The 16,134-nt window shown below is 43.2% G+C and overlaps 1 pseudogene across 1 annotated transcript; it reads left to right on the top strand.

Annotated features, from left to right (window-relative positions):
• The first annotated feature begins 1,569 nt into the window (after nt 1-1,569).
• On the top strand, nt 1,570-15,667 carry LOC146869477 (keratin, type I cytoskeletal 12-like; annotated as a pseudogene). The gene is made up of 8 exons (XR_014959892.1): nt 1,570-2,016; nt 3,055-3,137; nt 6,619-6,775; nt 9,220-9,378; nt 9,809-9,934; nt 12,058-12,275; nt 12,524-12,573; nt 14,978-15,667. The product of XR_014959892.1 is annotated as a keratin, type I cytoskeletal 12-like (transcript).
• The last annotated feature ends 467 nt before the right edge of the window (nt 15,668-16,134 follow it).

Raw genomic sequence — 16,134 nt, 5'->3', positions numbered from 1 at the left:
GGTGCCCCCTACCTCCCCCTGGATAGGAGGAGGTTAAAAAATACTTGGTCCCAGTTTGGACTGGAGTTTTCGCAACAACTTTGGTGTGCTTACCGATCCTGGGGACAGGACGGCCCTCCTTTTTTTTTTTTTGGCTCTCTACAAAGGCCCAAACTGTTCTTTTCAGACCCCCAGAAGATGTTATCACGGGGCGCCTTTTAGGGGCGGCCTTTGCCATTTTACATTACTGTCGGGCATGGAAATAAAGTGATTGCCTAATACTCCAGTGATTTTTCACAAATTTGATAAGGTGAGCACACAGGACGCCTGACTTCAAGGTCCGCAAATTGGCTGCTAGGCACTAGGGGGCAGATTTACAAGAACTGACACTTCACTGCATATTAGCAGAGATGCGTCAGTTAATTTGCGTCACACAAAAAAACCCTTGTGCCACCATAGATGCGTCACGTTTACAATGCGGCGCACCGTGGCGCAAGGATTGACAGATGCGTGACGCATCTATTGGCATAAAGGCAACGCATTTCTGGAGTCGTGTCGCAAGCACGACGCAACTCCAGCAATGCTTCGGAATGCCTATTTCAAACCTGCTGCGCCACTCCTTACGCCTGCTTCAGGCAAGCGTAAGGTTTTGACGCAGTGGTGTCGTAAAAGTGACTCAGTGAAATCTTGTAGATTTCACTGCGTCACTTTTACGAGGCTTTCTTAAGTCGGAACGCCCACCTTGCATACCTGCATCAGGTATAATGTGACGCGGGGCTTTACAACGTGACGCATCTCCATAGATGCGTCACGTTGTAAACGTGTCACAACGGGGGGCATTGTTTACGACGCTGCTGTGTCATAAAAGTGACACAACAGCAGCGTAAAAGTGTCGCAGGTGGCTTGTAAATCTGCCCCTAGATACCTATAGCCTTGAGACTAAACCTCGCCCCCTTTATTAACTGTGATTGTTGAGAGGCTATTGAGAACTGGTTCTTAAATGGACAAGAGCCTATACCACCAAGTGTTACAAACTGATTGAATATACGTTTATGTATTCTCTCATTAGTTGGTCTTACATAGAGCTACAAGCCTGCTTTCTGTTACTTCAGAGCACCAACTTGTCATCAACTACAGCACAAAAACTGCAAGAATCTTTCAGTACCCCGGGATGCCTCAATTCAGGGCACTTGTTCTAGATTGATGTGTTAATCTTTTCTAACGCATTTGTCACAACGTGTACACTTGAAAGAGGCTGTTGCCAAGTTCATGTTATTACTCCAGGCGTACAACTGAAGCCATAAGAAATGAGGGGTGCGTAATCCTTAAAAAAAATGGTTATAAAATTACCTAATTAAAGTAAATGCTTACCGTTGCCCCACCCGCTTTGTCTCGTGGGGATGATAGCATGTACCCTGAGGCTTTTCGCAATTTGATGAGAAATGGATCTGCCAAACAAGACTTGAATATTAATTAATTGCACCTATGGTGATGAGAGGGAGAGTCTGGTCTGGAAACAAAACTGTTGATTTAGCAGTTTACTCATAGAAATGAAACACCCACCAGGGTTTGTATATAAAGGCTCAGAAGTCCAGCCATTGCACCAGCACCTTCTACTCTCCTCCTCTGTGGCAATTTGAAGGGCAGCAGTTCTTCGGGAGCATCATGTCTTACCTCCATCATAGTGCTGGTTCTAGTCGGGTTTCAATAGGTGGTGGCGGTGGGGCCAGCTTTGGTGGCTTCCAAGGCAGTGTTGGAGCAGGCGGAGGTTTCCAAGAGGGCTATGGTGGTGGCTTCGGTGGTGGACCTGGCGGGGGCTATCTCAGCAACGAGGGCCTCCTCTCTGCTGGGGAGAAGCAGACCATGCAAAACCTTAATGACCGCCTTGCTACCTATCTGGAGAAAGTCAAACAATTGGAAAGTGCCAACGTGGAGCTTGAGAACAAAATCAAGGAATGGTATGAAAAGCACCGTGCAGGATTAGTACCTCAAGACTACAGCAGATATTATCCAATAATTGCAGATCTTCAAAAAAAGGTAGGAAAGTCCTGCTAGGCCAGCCATTCTGCCCACCTGCTTTCCACCCATGCAGTCCTTGAAACCATTAAAAACTTGGAATAAGGAGATACCCGATTAAATCATTGCTTGGTATTGCTGCATCGCAGTTGTTGATGCAGAAATTCATATTTACTTTTTAGGTTATTTACTTTTTAAATATGCGGGGGAGTCGTCTCTCACAGTTTCCAGATAGGGCTTTTTCTAGAGTACAGACACTTTCTTCTCCAGATGTGTATAAAATGTCACTCTCACTCTTTATTGCGTCTCTGCAATTCATTTCAAACACACACCATATTTATGGACCCACACGTTCCTGCAATGAACCTGCGACTAAACGCTGGTAAAGACCGGATTATTAAGATCTTCCCTGCTGTTTGTATAAGACTGAGCCAAAAGTCTAACGTTATCATATTAATTTGTGCATTTGCAGTTATTGTATTTTTTTTTTTAAATGCTGATACAGTTCCATTGGAGTGAGGGTAGGGGGCAGTGCTGTGTAGTTCATTGCATGATTATCTGAGATAAATAGCAAGCAAATGTGTGCGACTGCCTGGCTGTGAGACCATTGAGCCGTTCATTTGCTTCCAGGTGGCTCCATGCATCACTATGTGTAAAGATCCCGGCTGTCATTTAACACGTTCATGGAATCCACTCTTTCAGTTGTAGTCTTGGTTTTCTTCAATAGAGTCAGTGTCACTGACATTATGTAAAGGGAAGACGAAACACAAATTCCTAGATTTACGAGTCCGCATTGTTTCTACTGATACTGCATGGTGGTGCTTATATTATTAAACAAAAAAAGGAGCGAGGGAGCTGGGTACTATGTGCTTGCTCCAAATATCTGCAAAGATACTCCTTGTCATAAACATGTAATCAAAAAATGTAACTCCACTTTCATTATTTTTCAGGAAGATTATTGCATATTTTTTTCTGAAGGTCAAATTCATTGTCCTTTTTGAAATGACCCTTCACCTGATGCACCATGACCTTCCACTGTGACCATCTATTGTCTTCCAGATCATTGCTGCATCTACTGATAATGCCAGGATCGTCCTGCAAATCGACAATGCCAGACTGGCTGCGGACGACTTCAAACTGAAGTAAGTCAATCAATTCCGGAATCCCACAGACAGAGCTGTCCGAGTTGCATCGTATTCTTGCCTGTCCTCACCTCCCTTTCCGCAACGCCGTCCATTATCATAGCCTTATCTACAGTAGATGCGTTTCCTGTAACAGCCTTTCGATTGTTGTGTCACAATATGTGTTCTCTCCTTGATAAGATTATTACCGTTGCCACACGGGCGCTTTCTAACCTTGCCAGACACATCCAGACCTCCCCTTGTCTGGTAACCATGAATAACCGATCCCTTGAAACCTGAGGGCTTGAAGTAGACCTCCATAGATGGCCCTCCATCCATCAGGGTGGCAGAGGACATCTCCCCCCCACCCTGACCGGACTACCACCCACCATACTACAAGATCGCGGCCGGTCCAGCAGTGATCCTGCGCCTCCAGAGGAGCCACTGCCACCACATCTTTTAAGCAGCCATGCAGAACACCTTTGTAATTCAGACAGACTCCTAAAGCAGCAGGATTCTGTTTCTAGAAAAACAAAATGCTAATAGGCCAAACACCCTGGGAGAAGAAGTCCCAGGGGTCATTACTTTTTCCTTTTAATGAAAGCTAGAAACAAGCACTGCTAATGCATCAGTTTCGCCTATGTGAATAATAAAGTGCTGTTTTCATCAATTATCGTCGGGGAGAAGGAAAGAGCTTCCTGACAGATAATATGGGCGTGGAGAGGATGTGTGGTGCAGTGAGCAGAGCTGCTGACTCCAGAGCTGGGGATCCCGGGTCGAGTCTCGACGGGGCCACTCAACATCCTGTGATTCTATACAAATCACTTAATTTCTCGGGTGATAAATTGTAATATAAATATGCTGGAAGAGTATACGGCAAAACTAAATGGAAATATAGTTCCACCAAAGCAGAAGTTAACAGTATTTTGGCAGCAGGAAAGTGATATGAGAAGCAGAGGAGGTACAAGCATTGGTAAATGCAAGAAAATATGCTAAAGCTAATACAAATGGAGGAAAGGTAAGTGGCATGCACAGGAACCAATGAGAAGACAGGAAAGAGAGGAGGCGGGATGTAAGTCCCTTTTAAGTTTACATTAAAAACAATTGATTTCTCAAGCACAGTGCTAACGCTGTGCAGGCGAAACCAAAAAAGGATATTAGAATGTCCACACTAAATAAAAAGTGTGGTATCATACCCTTACCCTGACACCCCTACTCCGTCTGGCAGGTGGAGTAAGTGTTCTGAAAGTGGAGCCAGCAGAGGCATTGATATCGGAAACCTGATAGTAAGACTGACAAAGTAGAGCAGGCAGAACTGTGTTTGGAGGACAAGGCCCTCTGTCATGTTTGCGATGGAGTATCCGATCTGCCATACTCTACATCAGGCCAATAGTATTTAAAATAATCCATGGCTTTGCTCCACTCACATCTTACACACAATCACTAGAGGTACATACTGATGAAATCTGCGATTGGCAAAATGAAAACATTTTTTCTATCCTTAATTTACCTTGTGAGTCACAGAGATGTTTGCTCTTGAGATGAGAGCCCTATCACTGGACTCAGCTCTCAAACACCCAAATGACTGATTACCTCACTCCATCCACTCTTTCATCTCACCCTTTTGCCACACAAGGGTCATTTACTCTATGCATGCTTTTTATCTCAATCACCACTAATCACCTCACTCACCTTCCTCACTATACCACATCCAATCCGTACCATGCTTTGTAAAGCATGTTTGTAAGAAATATGACCAATTCAAATACATTTCAAAAGAACAAATAGGGCAATGATGTCTTCTTTGAATATCTGTATTTATTTTGCTCGGCATTATCTATAAATTACATTTTCCAGTCGTTCCACTTGTGAAATAAACCTTAGACAAGAGACAAGCACAAGGCATTGATATCGGAAACCTGATAGTAAGACTGACAAAGTAGAGCAGGCAGAACTGTGTTTGGAGGACAAGGCCCTCTGTCATGTTTGCGATGGAGTATCCGATCTGCCATACTCTACATCAGGCCAATATTATTTAAAATAATCCATGGCTTTGCTCCACTCACATCTTACACACAATCACTAGAGGTACATACTGATGAAATCTGCGATTGGCAAAATGAAAACATTTTTTCTATCCTTAATTTACCTTGTGAGTCACAGAGATGTTTGCTCTTGAGATGAGAGCCCTATCACTGGACTCAGCTCTCAAACACCCAAATGACTGATTACCTCACTCCATCCACTCTTTCATCTCACCCTTTTGCCACACAAGGGTCATTTACTCTATGCATGCTTTTTATCTCAATCACCACTAATCACCTCACTCACCTTCCTCACTATACCACATGAAAAGCATGTTTGTAAGAAATATGACCAATTCAAATACATTTCAAAAGAACAAATAGGGCAATGATGTCTTCTTTGAATATCTGTATTTATTTTGCTCGGCATTATCTATAAATTACATTTTCCAGTCGTTCCACTTGTGAAATAAACCTTAGACAAGAGACAAGCACAAGTTTAGGATTAGCTCATTGACAAAAGCACAGAGATCTATTGGAAATCCATACTGAGGACTTAGATGAGGGAAGACGGGATGGAATGCTTTGCCCCGTCTTCTCTGGATAGCTATGCTGTATAATTAAATGCTCTAGAAATGTCTTCTGAATGTAGAACAGCTTCCCTTGCGTATAAGATTAACACAATCTCATTACACAACTAACTTGATTCTGCTACATTAAGGCGATTTGTTCTAATACCAGAAGACCAGCATTTAGAGACTTAAACCATTCTGAACAAAGGTGGCAATTTACAGAACATTCCTAAAAATGCACTTGTCCTTGCATATTTGGATTTCAAGCAACATATTGTCACATGGCTCAACCTTAAGAAAATAATATGAAGAGTTTACATAGTGTCTACTACACACTCTATCTAGGGGAAATCACCTGGTTTTACCTAATCAGCCATTCAGTGGTACTGGTTGAGAATGAGGCAAGTCATATGGGCTCCTCCTTCAGTTTACACACAGATGTTAGCCGCAGGTACATTTACCATAGTATCAATCTAAACGGTGTTTCTTTACCTTACTGCAAAAATAAAGAAACTATTATTATTGATCCTGAAGGATTTGGTAGACTTGAATTTCCCACAGTCATGTCTAACTTGCATGTTGGGAATTTTGTATGAAAATGATCTCGCATTTAAAGACCAAAACCACCAGAAGGGTATTTAAAGAGAAATTCAATAACCCTCCAATAGAGGCATTTTATTTATCAGTCGCTTGTTATAGATGTCACCAACAGTATCGTACTTCTACATCTTTTATTTTAAAAAAGCATATGGATTTAGTTGTACATTTGAAATGCCACAGGGCTTATGGCACTGTGCTGTTGCAATCTTTAATTTACCTGCTTGAAGCCTCAGTTGTAGGAACCTGCTCTTTCAGATGTGTTTTTTTTGCCCGTTACTCACATGCCTACTCATGTTTTTTCTCCAGGTACGAGAATGAGCTGTTCCTGCGCCAGAGTGTGGAGGCTGACACCAACGGGCTTCGTAGGGTGCTGGATGAGTTGACCTTATCCAAGTCTGACCTTGAGGGAGAAGTTGAGAGTCTAAGAGAGGAGCTGGCTGCCCTCAAGAAGAACCATGAATAGGTAAAAGCAGTTGTTGTACTTCTAAAGAGACATGAAAGTGCTGATATTGACATAGATGGAGTCTAAAAACTTTTTTTTACCTGCCCTTGAAATTTGTTTTCTGATTCATCAGAGTTTTTCCTTAATTGTGGATGTCTGTATTAGAAAAATCTTTGAAAAAAATCTTCGTGATTTGGTTTGGAGCTTTTTTCAAAGGCATGGCACACAATATCATATGAGAAACTTAATTTTGCTAACCCCTGACAAGAAATGCGGTCAAGGGATCTTTTAAATGTCTAAGATGGGGAAATGCAGGAGTGTGAGATTGCAAGTAAGACAAAAATCTGAGGTGTGCAGGAACTGTGGGAAGCCATGTTAGTTACATTCCCCTGCTAAAATTGGTGCTTTTGAAGAAATGCTCCATTCCAGATCTAGCAGTTTACTAAGTGATTCAGAGAATTCTTGTTCGTTATCACAAGGTAAGTTGCAATAGGGATGTAGAGAATATTTGACACATTTCAACTATTTCTTACACTTTGCCTTGAAACAGTATGAATTATTACCATCTCTCAAGGCAGAGTCAACAGATACAAGGGAAAGGTGTGGCAGAAGGTAATTTCTTAAGCAACTATTCACCTAACACCAATGCACTGGCACACAGTTTATCAGATCAGGTGTGCATTGCAAACCTGAGACACCTGCGAAGTGAACAGCATTACATTACTTGCTCCAAGAAGAACATATTGTTATACTCTCAAGAAATGTTGGGCTGGTGGCTCTGTTGTTTCTTAGGCTGTTGTTTCCTTGGCCAAGTTACAGGCATTTGTAAATGTGATGATTGGTGGAGGAGATATCATGAAAGGGAGGACAAGCATTCACTTGAATAATTCAGTAATTTTCAGAACCCATGGTCCTACTGATGAAATCTTTGTTTGGCAGATACACCTTCTTGCTAGACCATAGTCAACCCCTCGCCACATCTTCTGCTTACTAGTGCCCGCATCCCATCACACCGGAGTCAGGCCCTCATCCTGTCACACCGCAGTCAGGCCCACATCCTGTCACACCGAAATCAGGTCCACATCCTGTCACACCGGAGTCAGCTCCACATCCCGTCACACCGGAGTCAGGTCCACATCCTGTCACACCGGAGTCAGGCCCACATCCCGTCACACCGGAGTCAGGCCCGCATCCTGTCACACCGGAGTCAGACCCACATCCCGTCACACCGGTGTCAGGTCCACATCCTGTCACACCGGAGTCAGGTCCACATCCCGTCACACTGGAGTCAGGTCCACATCCCGTCACACCGGAGTCAGGTCCACATCCTGTCACACCGGAGTCAGGTCTTTTCCTTCACGGACATACCTGTTTCTAATCAAGTATCTGTTCTTCCCCTGCACTACATTATCTTCTCTCACATCACACCTCTAGATGCTCCAGTAGATACCATTTCCACATTTGATGGTACTTAATTTACTAACCTCAAAAGATTAAAAGGAAGAGTTGGGGCTGTAGAGGACTTTGAACCTCTGATTTGACAGTGACACCAGATGTCAGCAGCGGTCAATGAATCTTAGCCGTTTCCCACAACTAGACTGTGTCTCCTCACCAGCACAGCTCACAACCTTCTAACTCAACAATTGCACTTCCTTTTTGTAGTCAATAGCCTTCCCCGCGAAGAACATTCTTAACCCTTCGATCAATGCAAACCATTGCCCTTATGTCAGGCCTCTCTCCCCTACCATTCCTGTTCTTTTTATTCGAGCATTACAATCATTAAGTCAGACAAAATAATTCACAGGCTCCTGTCAAAATGCCAAAAATATGTCCTTAGGGTAATGCCTAGTATATCACTTAAAAAGGAAAAAGAGAATGCTATAATTTAGAAACAATATATACTCATATCCCCTCTGGAAAAGTAGATGCTGCTACAAACCAGTGACGACACTGTGCTCTATAGGAGTATTTGGTGTCTGGTAATCCAACGATACCAATGATGGGGTTATGGTTATGATTTGTTTTATTGAAAGCAAACATGGATGCGAATTAGTGGCGACTAGGGATGGCAGCTGTAACTACAGAATAACCCTTTGGTACCCCTGGCACTACTCTTGGAATCAGTGGTCTCAGGGATCAAAACTAACGGGAGCAAGAAAGTAAATATAGTTCAAAGAACCATGTTTGTGTTTGAGGTGCACAATCATTGCCCCTTTCATCTCAACTCGCGGGCTAAGACGAGGCTCTTGAGGGGCCCACGGTGGGAAACTGGCGACACTTGAAATGCTAATGGGGATCAAATTATGCATGATGTCACTTCTGTTACTATTGGCATTTTGGTGAATTGACTTCTATGAAAGCAACTATACAAAGAGCACAGAAGGTGACTGTTCCGTGTAGTCTTTCAAACTCATGTTTTCCTGCCTGTGATTCCTGCCCTTGATATGTTGCTACTCCTCCTGCAGGAAATGAAGGCACTCATGGGAACCCAAGGGCAACTCAGCGTAGAGATGAACGCAGCGCCAGGCATCAACCTGCTGAAGCTTCTTAGCGACATGCGAAGCCAGTATGAGGACATGGCAGAAAAGAATCGCTGGGATGCCGAAGCAAATTTCCTGGAAGCGGTGAGGAGGGGAGATAAGCTGCTTGGTGCATGTCTTGCGGGTGGTGGGATAGGGCGGACTGAACTATGGGAAACCTAGATATTGCCTGACCAATTAATGTCCCCTGAAATGCCCATAAATGATGTTGCCAAGTAAGTCCCAACCCAGACTCTATGTAAATTATCACCTAGTCTACTCAGGGCTTACCAGCCATTCTGAGTTCCCACAGACTGGTCCATGCTGATGCCTTGGGTTTGGGAGGAGGTGTGTTCTAAATACCAATTAGCATATGGTTGACCCCTGTCTGTAATGACCGAGACAGTTGAAAGATGATGTAATGGAATTCACCACAGATGACTACCACTGGCAGAGGGTGAGTCAAGCAGTTCATCCATCAGTGCTTGTGATGTGTAGACATGTGACTAACACTCACACCCATGCTGTCTCTTAGAGCAATGCCATCAAGCAAGAAATCTCTGCCGGGGTTGAGCAGGTGCAGTCGAGCAAGAGTCAGATTCACGACCTGAAACGCTCCCTCCAGGCCCTGGAAATTGAATTGCAGGCAGCTCTGGCAATGGTAAGTTGTGTCAATTATTCCAGTTCTTTCTAAAGATACTTCAAGGGCGCAAGATCTTTCCAAGCATATAAGGTGCCCCATTTCTCCTGGAAGAGCTTTAGGAACAGGATAATGATGAAAGCACCATTTATATAGCACATAGGTCACTCTCAAGAGAATGAAGGCAGATACATAAGTGCCATGTTTCCTAGGTCCTTGAGTGGGTAGCTGGTCCAGATCTGTTTAGTTCTTTGCATTCTGGAGCTTGTAGTTCTGGTTTTATAATGGGATAAAATGTGCCTACAAGTCATAGAATGTAAAGAAAAATTCTGGACTGGAGCAGCTGATCACGCTTGGAAATGGGATATTTGGCAGGGCTGCCCTAGCAGTATTAGTGAGAACACTGTCACTGAATTGGCTTTGAATCTAATTTTTTGCAATCTCAAAAACAAGCCCATTTGTCTTTGGAATCAGGCGCTGAGCTGCCAATCTGGATGTTACATATAGTAGCCAACTACTGAGTGTTACCGTTAATTGATCGACTGATTGCATTGACAGAGCTCAAGCAGCCACATCCTTAGAAGTGTACCAGCGCTTAAGGTAGATTAGAGAAGCAGGATGCATGAGCTATCTTATCAGGGGAGGGACAGAGTAGCATTACCAACAGATTTCCTAACCTAAGGTCAAACATATTGGTCTTGACCACTTTCCTAGACGGCATCAGCTCCGATTGTAGCCCAATGATTGGAGGTAGGGAATTCCAAATTCTAGCTGTGAGAACTACCAGACTACGTTGTCCTGGCCTCAGTTGGAAGAAAGATCTCAGTGCTCTGCCAAGAATATACAATGAAAAAATGGCATCACGTATGTCTTGGGATTTACCTGATATGGTTTTATGAAAGAGCGAAAGCGCTTTCAATAAACCTCTTTCGTAAACAGGCAGCCAATGTCATTTGTCTAAATATGCAGTATTAGACACATTGCTTTTCAGGCCTACAACTAGCCTAGCAGCAAGGTACCGCAGGAGTTGGAGGCAATGGATAAGATAATTAGGCCCATCCACTAGAGGAGAATTTCAATAGTACTTGCGAGAGATGATACGTGGCTGCTCATATCTCTTCTAGCAGACTTAGGTGTGTAAGGCAAGAACCCATCAAGAACATACAATAATCTGGAACTGGTGGTACATACATTTTCCACACCGGCCTCAAAATTGAAGTCTGTCTATTCCCACACCCCAGTTGCGTGCTGGAGGCACTGGCACAGGAAATCTCCAAGCTCCTTCAGCCACCATTTGGCGGTCCACTTAGCATCAGGCCCGAACACTACAACCTCAGTTTTACCCTCATTTAAGAGAGAAGGAGTCAGTGTGCATCCAATGTGCCACCTTCCTTAGGTACATGTTGAAGGTGTGGGCTGGCTCCTTTATTTACCATCTAGTCTGACAATCAATGACATGTCATCAGCATAGGTCTGAAAAGAGATTCCAAAGAGTTCTAGCAACTGAGTCAAGGGCCATTAACAGCTCCAAAAGGGAAGCTAATAAATGTTTGTAAATTAAGTAAATGTAAGGACTAAGCCCAACTTCCAGGAACAAACAAAACTGTACACATGCATAAACTATAAACTATACTAACAATCATACAAGAAATCAAAGCATAGATCCAGTGCTCAAACTTTCCTAAGTTATGGGACACAACTCGCTCAATAATAGCGTGAGGGTAAAGACGAATTGGAGAGTAAGCAAGCAGTCCTTATGGTCAATATTTCAGTGTCTACTGCATGAAAATGCAATATATATGTTCTAAATGATAGGAAATGAGAGTTGGAATCTATTCAACATGCTCCCATGCTGCCTTAATAGCAACTTGGACTCTTCTCGGGCTTAGGCAGTAATCTCTCAGGTCGCAAACGTCTACTGCATGTGTTTCATTGGCATATGCCTGTTTTTCAATCCCAATCCAAGGCAGGCTTGGTGAGTTTTCACACCTCAACATACCTGATTGCAGTATTTTACTCTGAACTTGGGGCAGGGATATGGGCTGGACCCATTCTTCATCATGCTCAGACATACAACCCAGCGCCACCTAGAACGCCCTCCATTACCATGTGTCGCCTGTCCTTCTTGTCTTGTTTACCGGCAGAAACAATCCCTTGAAGCTGGCTTGGCAGAAACAGAAGGCAACTACTGTGCCCAGCTGGCACATCTTCAAGTAAAGATCAGTCAAGTAGAGGAGGAGCTCGCGCAAATCAAGGGAGAGATGGAGAACAACATGGCAGAGTACGAGCAACTCCTGGACATCAAGAGCCGGCTGGAGAGGGAGATCGAGACCTACCGGCGCCTGCTGGACGGTCAGGGCAGGTAAGACAATGGCAAATCCTGAACACCTACACTTTAGCAATATTTTGGTTCCAGGTAAATACCTTTACCTGGGGTGCCATTGCAGGAAAGAGGGGAGCCCTAATTCGCCCAAAAAAGTGACATAGGAAAGCTCTTGGCAAAAACCTTACTTGAAACCACTAATGACACCAGACATCAAACATTGCTTGTAGAATGATTATAAACCAAGCGCGTTCTCAGTCATGTGTATGTATGTTGTTTCCTTTCAGTGGCTATATCGAGCAACAGCCCAAGAGTTCTGGCTCTCACTCATCTAAAGGTAAGGGTGCCCTCTTTTGCGTTGTGATAATGGCTAGATGTGACAGTGGTGGGTTCTGTTGCCATAACCCCACCTGTTTGCAGTTCTGCCTGGTATAATAAAGCCTCACTGCCCAAGGATGTGTGTGGGACACTTAGTTCCACAGTGGCAGCTGTAGTTCTTGCCATCCCACCAGATACCAAAGACTGGTCCTGCACTGCCTAACGTCTCTAGATATAGATTAGAAAGCACAGAGGTGGCATTGCTCAAGCAGGCCTAATCGCATTTTGTGGCTTTAACCCTCCCACGATACAACATGCTGCACTCATCTAGTTGTTTTACCTTTTGCAAGGTAACCTCTGGCCCCTATTACCAACTTTGAAAGCTAAAGTTAACATTGTAAGCGGCCATCTTGTTCCACTTTCCTTTTCACCGACAGTGCTAGAGTCACATGTTACATTGCTGCTTTATGATGATATGTTGGCATGAGTTCTATGCATGAAATGAAAAAGTTATAAATGCCTGTTTAGCACTTGAAATGTGTCACTGAATAAAAAGGATGGAAAAAACAGAAATAATATAATAATTGGATGATCCTGGGATTTTGGTTTGAGGATTATTTACTGCCCCACAAACGTGTTGGAAAAACCTCCTCTTGAAAAGTGAAACATGTATTTTATTACTGCCTGATTAAAATACTCCCTATTAGAATTCCCTCTTTCATCATAAATGAATGAATTTACTTGCAACCACCAACTGTTGGCAGAGCTTGGACTCAATCCATCTGATGCAGTAGAGGCCCCTCTCTCGCTCCTTCTTTTATCATACACTTTGGTACTTTCTCCCTCAAGCACACACTCACTCACTCCTTTTTGCCATGGAGAGTTGCTTAACTATGGGGTGGAGAAAAGCTGCCTCCGGAGAGGGCCTGATGACCAAGGTATGTAAAGACAGCCATCTTGATCTAGGCATGTTAGAACCAGAGGTCAGTATGGTCACATGACATAGAAGGACCAATGATTGAATGTTCAATGATGGGACACGCAGCAATAACAGGATGCTTACATGAGAAATATTGGTCAGTATTAGAATCTGTACCTGCATGTCTGTAAATATTCTGCACATGTACCAAATAGAATATACAGGCAGCAATGCACATTCAGCAACGATCAAGTTCACATAAAGCTCATTCGCCATCAGGAGAGCCTTCGCGTGAGTTACTTACACCACTGCCTTTATACTTAGCACATTAACACACGGTGCATGCACCAACTAGAACATTTACAGGAATCATATGCATCAATCAGGATGTTCCCATGTGGCACATGCACCAAAGTTCATAGTTACATGATGGAAAAACACCAATGACAATAGTCACATGACATATGTGCACCAACTAGAAAATGACCATGAGGCACTTGCTCTACACGAGACCCTGCATATGAGGCACTTTCACTCACTAGTCCCTTCTCAAGAGGCACATGCATCAGTGTAAACTTATCAGCAATGAGGAACATGCACCAATATTAGCATGTTCGAAGGAGTGGCGTGTAGCAATTTTAGAATGATCTGCAGAGGCGCTACATCAGCAAAGCGAGCATTCCAATGTGGCCGGCACATGCACTAGTGCCATGTGAGGTATATGCACCCACTAGATTGTTCACCCAAGACAGATGTATACACATTGTAATTTTCACAAGGGACATATGCACTAAGTAGAATGTTCCCCTCAGGCAGGGTACTGACATTAGCAAGGTTACAAAAAGGAAAAAAACACACATCAAATAATGACATAAAGCATATGCACTGACGTCACTGTGTATAAGATAAATGCACCACCACAAGAACAGCAATAGTGGACAAGCACTATATCACAATTTTCAATACTATCATCACATATGGGACATGCACCAGCCTGAAAGCGCTCACAAATGAGACATATGTGATGGTTCGCGCTAGGGGCGTACGTCTAGAATAAATGTCTCAAATAATACAAATGCCAACGATACGTGAAAATTAAAGTGTAGTCTCATTATTAGAAATGGTGTATGAGGCACATTTTCAATGTTAAACCATTCACAAGACACAGACACCAAAATTAGGAAATTCACAAAGGCACATTTACATGAGGAACAGACATGATTACTTTTGACCAGTTTAATTCTGAGCCTTTTTTTTTTTTTAAATGAAACCGTTCGGGCGCAATTTAGAAAGCTATTTCCCTACCTATGTTTAATTTAGGTACAAAAATTGATGCAATGGAGATGACAAAATCTAATGCCTGATTTGTGAAATGAGATCAGAATGCCATACTTTATCCAACATGTCCACCACCCTCTCTTACCTTTATGCACTGATCTTTTCCTCTAAAGGTATACTACCTGCATTGCATTGTTCACCTCTTCGTTTCTTGTTTCAACCCCAGATCCAGTTAGAAGCCGCGTTGTGAAGACCATCGTCCAGGAAGTGGTTGATGGCAGAGTAGTCTCACAAGAGGAGAAACAAAGTGAACAGAAACTATAGACAGAAGCTGGGTCTCTGCTTATGGAACCGCTGATGTACCAGGAAACCTACAGCAAGATGCCCAGACAGGGAGGAGGAACCCCTTCCACAGTACCACCCCTCCCGTTCTTCTGCTTCTCCTAGGGGGGTTCATCAAACATAGCCATAGAATGTGTTGGACAATTCAACACACTGAGCAACGCAACACCATCATCCCGCGTATACAAGCAAGCGAGGAGACGCCCACATTGAATGAGAGGACACCTAAGAAAACCGAGAGGGCGCCCAGAGGTTCATCACCTGGCTTGGCATTGACCAAGGACGAGCGCTCTTACTTTGACAATGAATAGTCAATTTTTGGTTACTAACCTTCAAAACTTAGGTCAATGGAGAGCATTTTATGTGCCATATCCTTTGCAAATGTACCTGTGGAGATAGCACACATTGCCACCTCAGCAGGGGCATCGGCTGGGAAGTGGGGCTGGTCACTGTGCCAAGGCTCTTTCTTTGGGTTTTCATCTCTGACCTTTCACCTCTCTTTGCAATAAAATACAAATCTCTGTTTCTGTTCTATTATTATCCAATAAACTATCTTTTTGAATGCTAAATAAAAGGGTGTATTTTCTGTTACTAAATGTGTAGAAAACACTTGCCCAACTTTGCTATTCATTTAGTGAAAAGATTTAATTTAATTTTATTCTCTTGAAGTTCGTTTGAATGGGATCTAAGGTGGACTGAACTTAGGTTTAGAAAATTGTTTCCCGAATTTTCTATTGATGAAGCAGTCAAAGAATATATGCTCAGCCTAGGAGGGCATGTGGCAGAGTGTCCCTCATCCAACCACAGGTCTCCTCCCCTTGAGTGCAGTCCATGCACCGCGCGCTCATGTACAGAGTGAGTACACTCAATGCTCTTCAAGGTTTTATGCTTACTGACATACCAAGAACAATTCTGCACAGATTTTACATTACTCATAGACAACGTTTGCAAGAACACCTAGACTTTTACAACAGTTTACATGGCTAAGGTTTAACTAGCAGAAAAATAATTCTGCATGTCTTTGCCATTTTTAATCAAAAT

The sequence above is a fragment of the Triturus cristatus genome, chromosome 1_1 (assembly GCF_964204655.1).
Source record: "Triturus cristatus chromosome 1_1, aTriCri1.1, whole genome shotgun sequence".
NCBI lineage: Eukaryota > Metazoa > Chordata > Amphibia > Caudata > Salamandridae > Triturus > Triturus cristatus.
The sequence above is the reverse complement of the archived record's forward strand: the minus strand, read 5'-3'. Positions and strand labels throughout refer to the sequence as shown.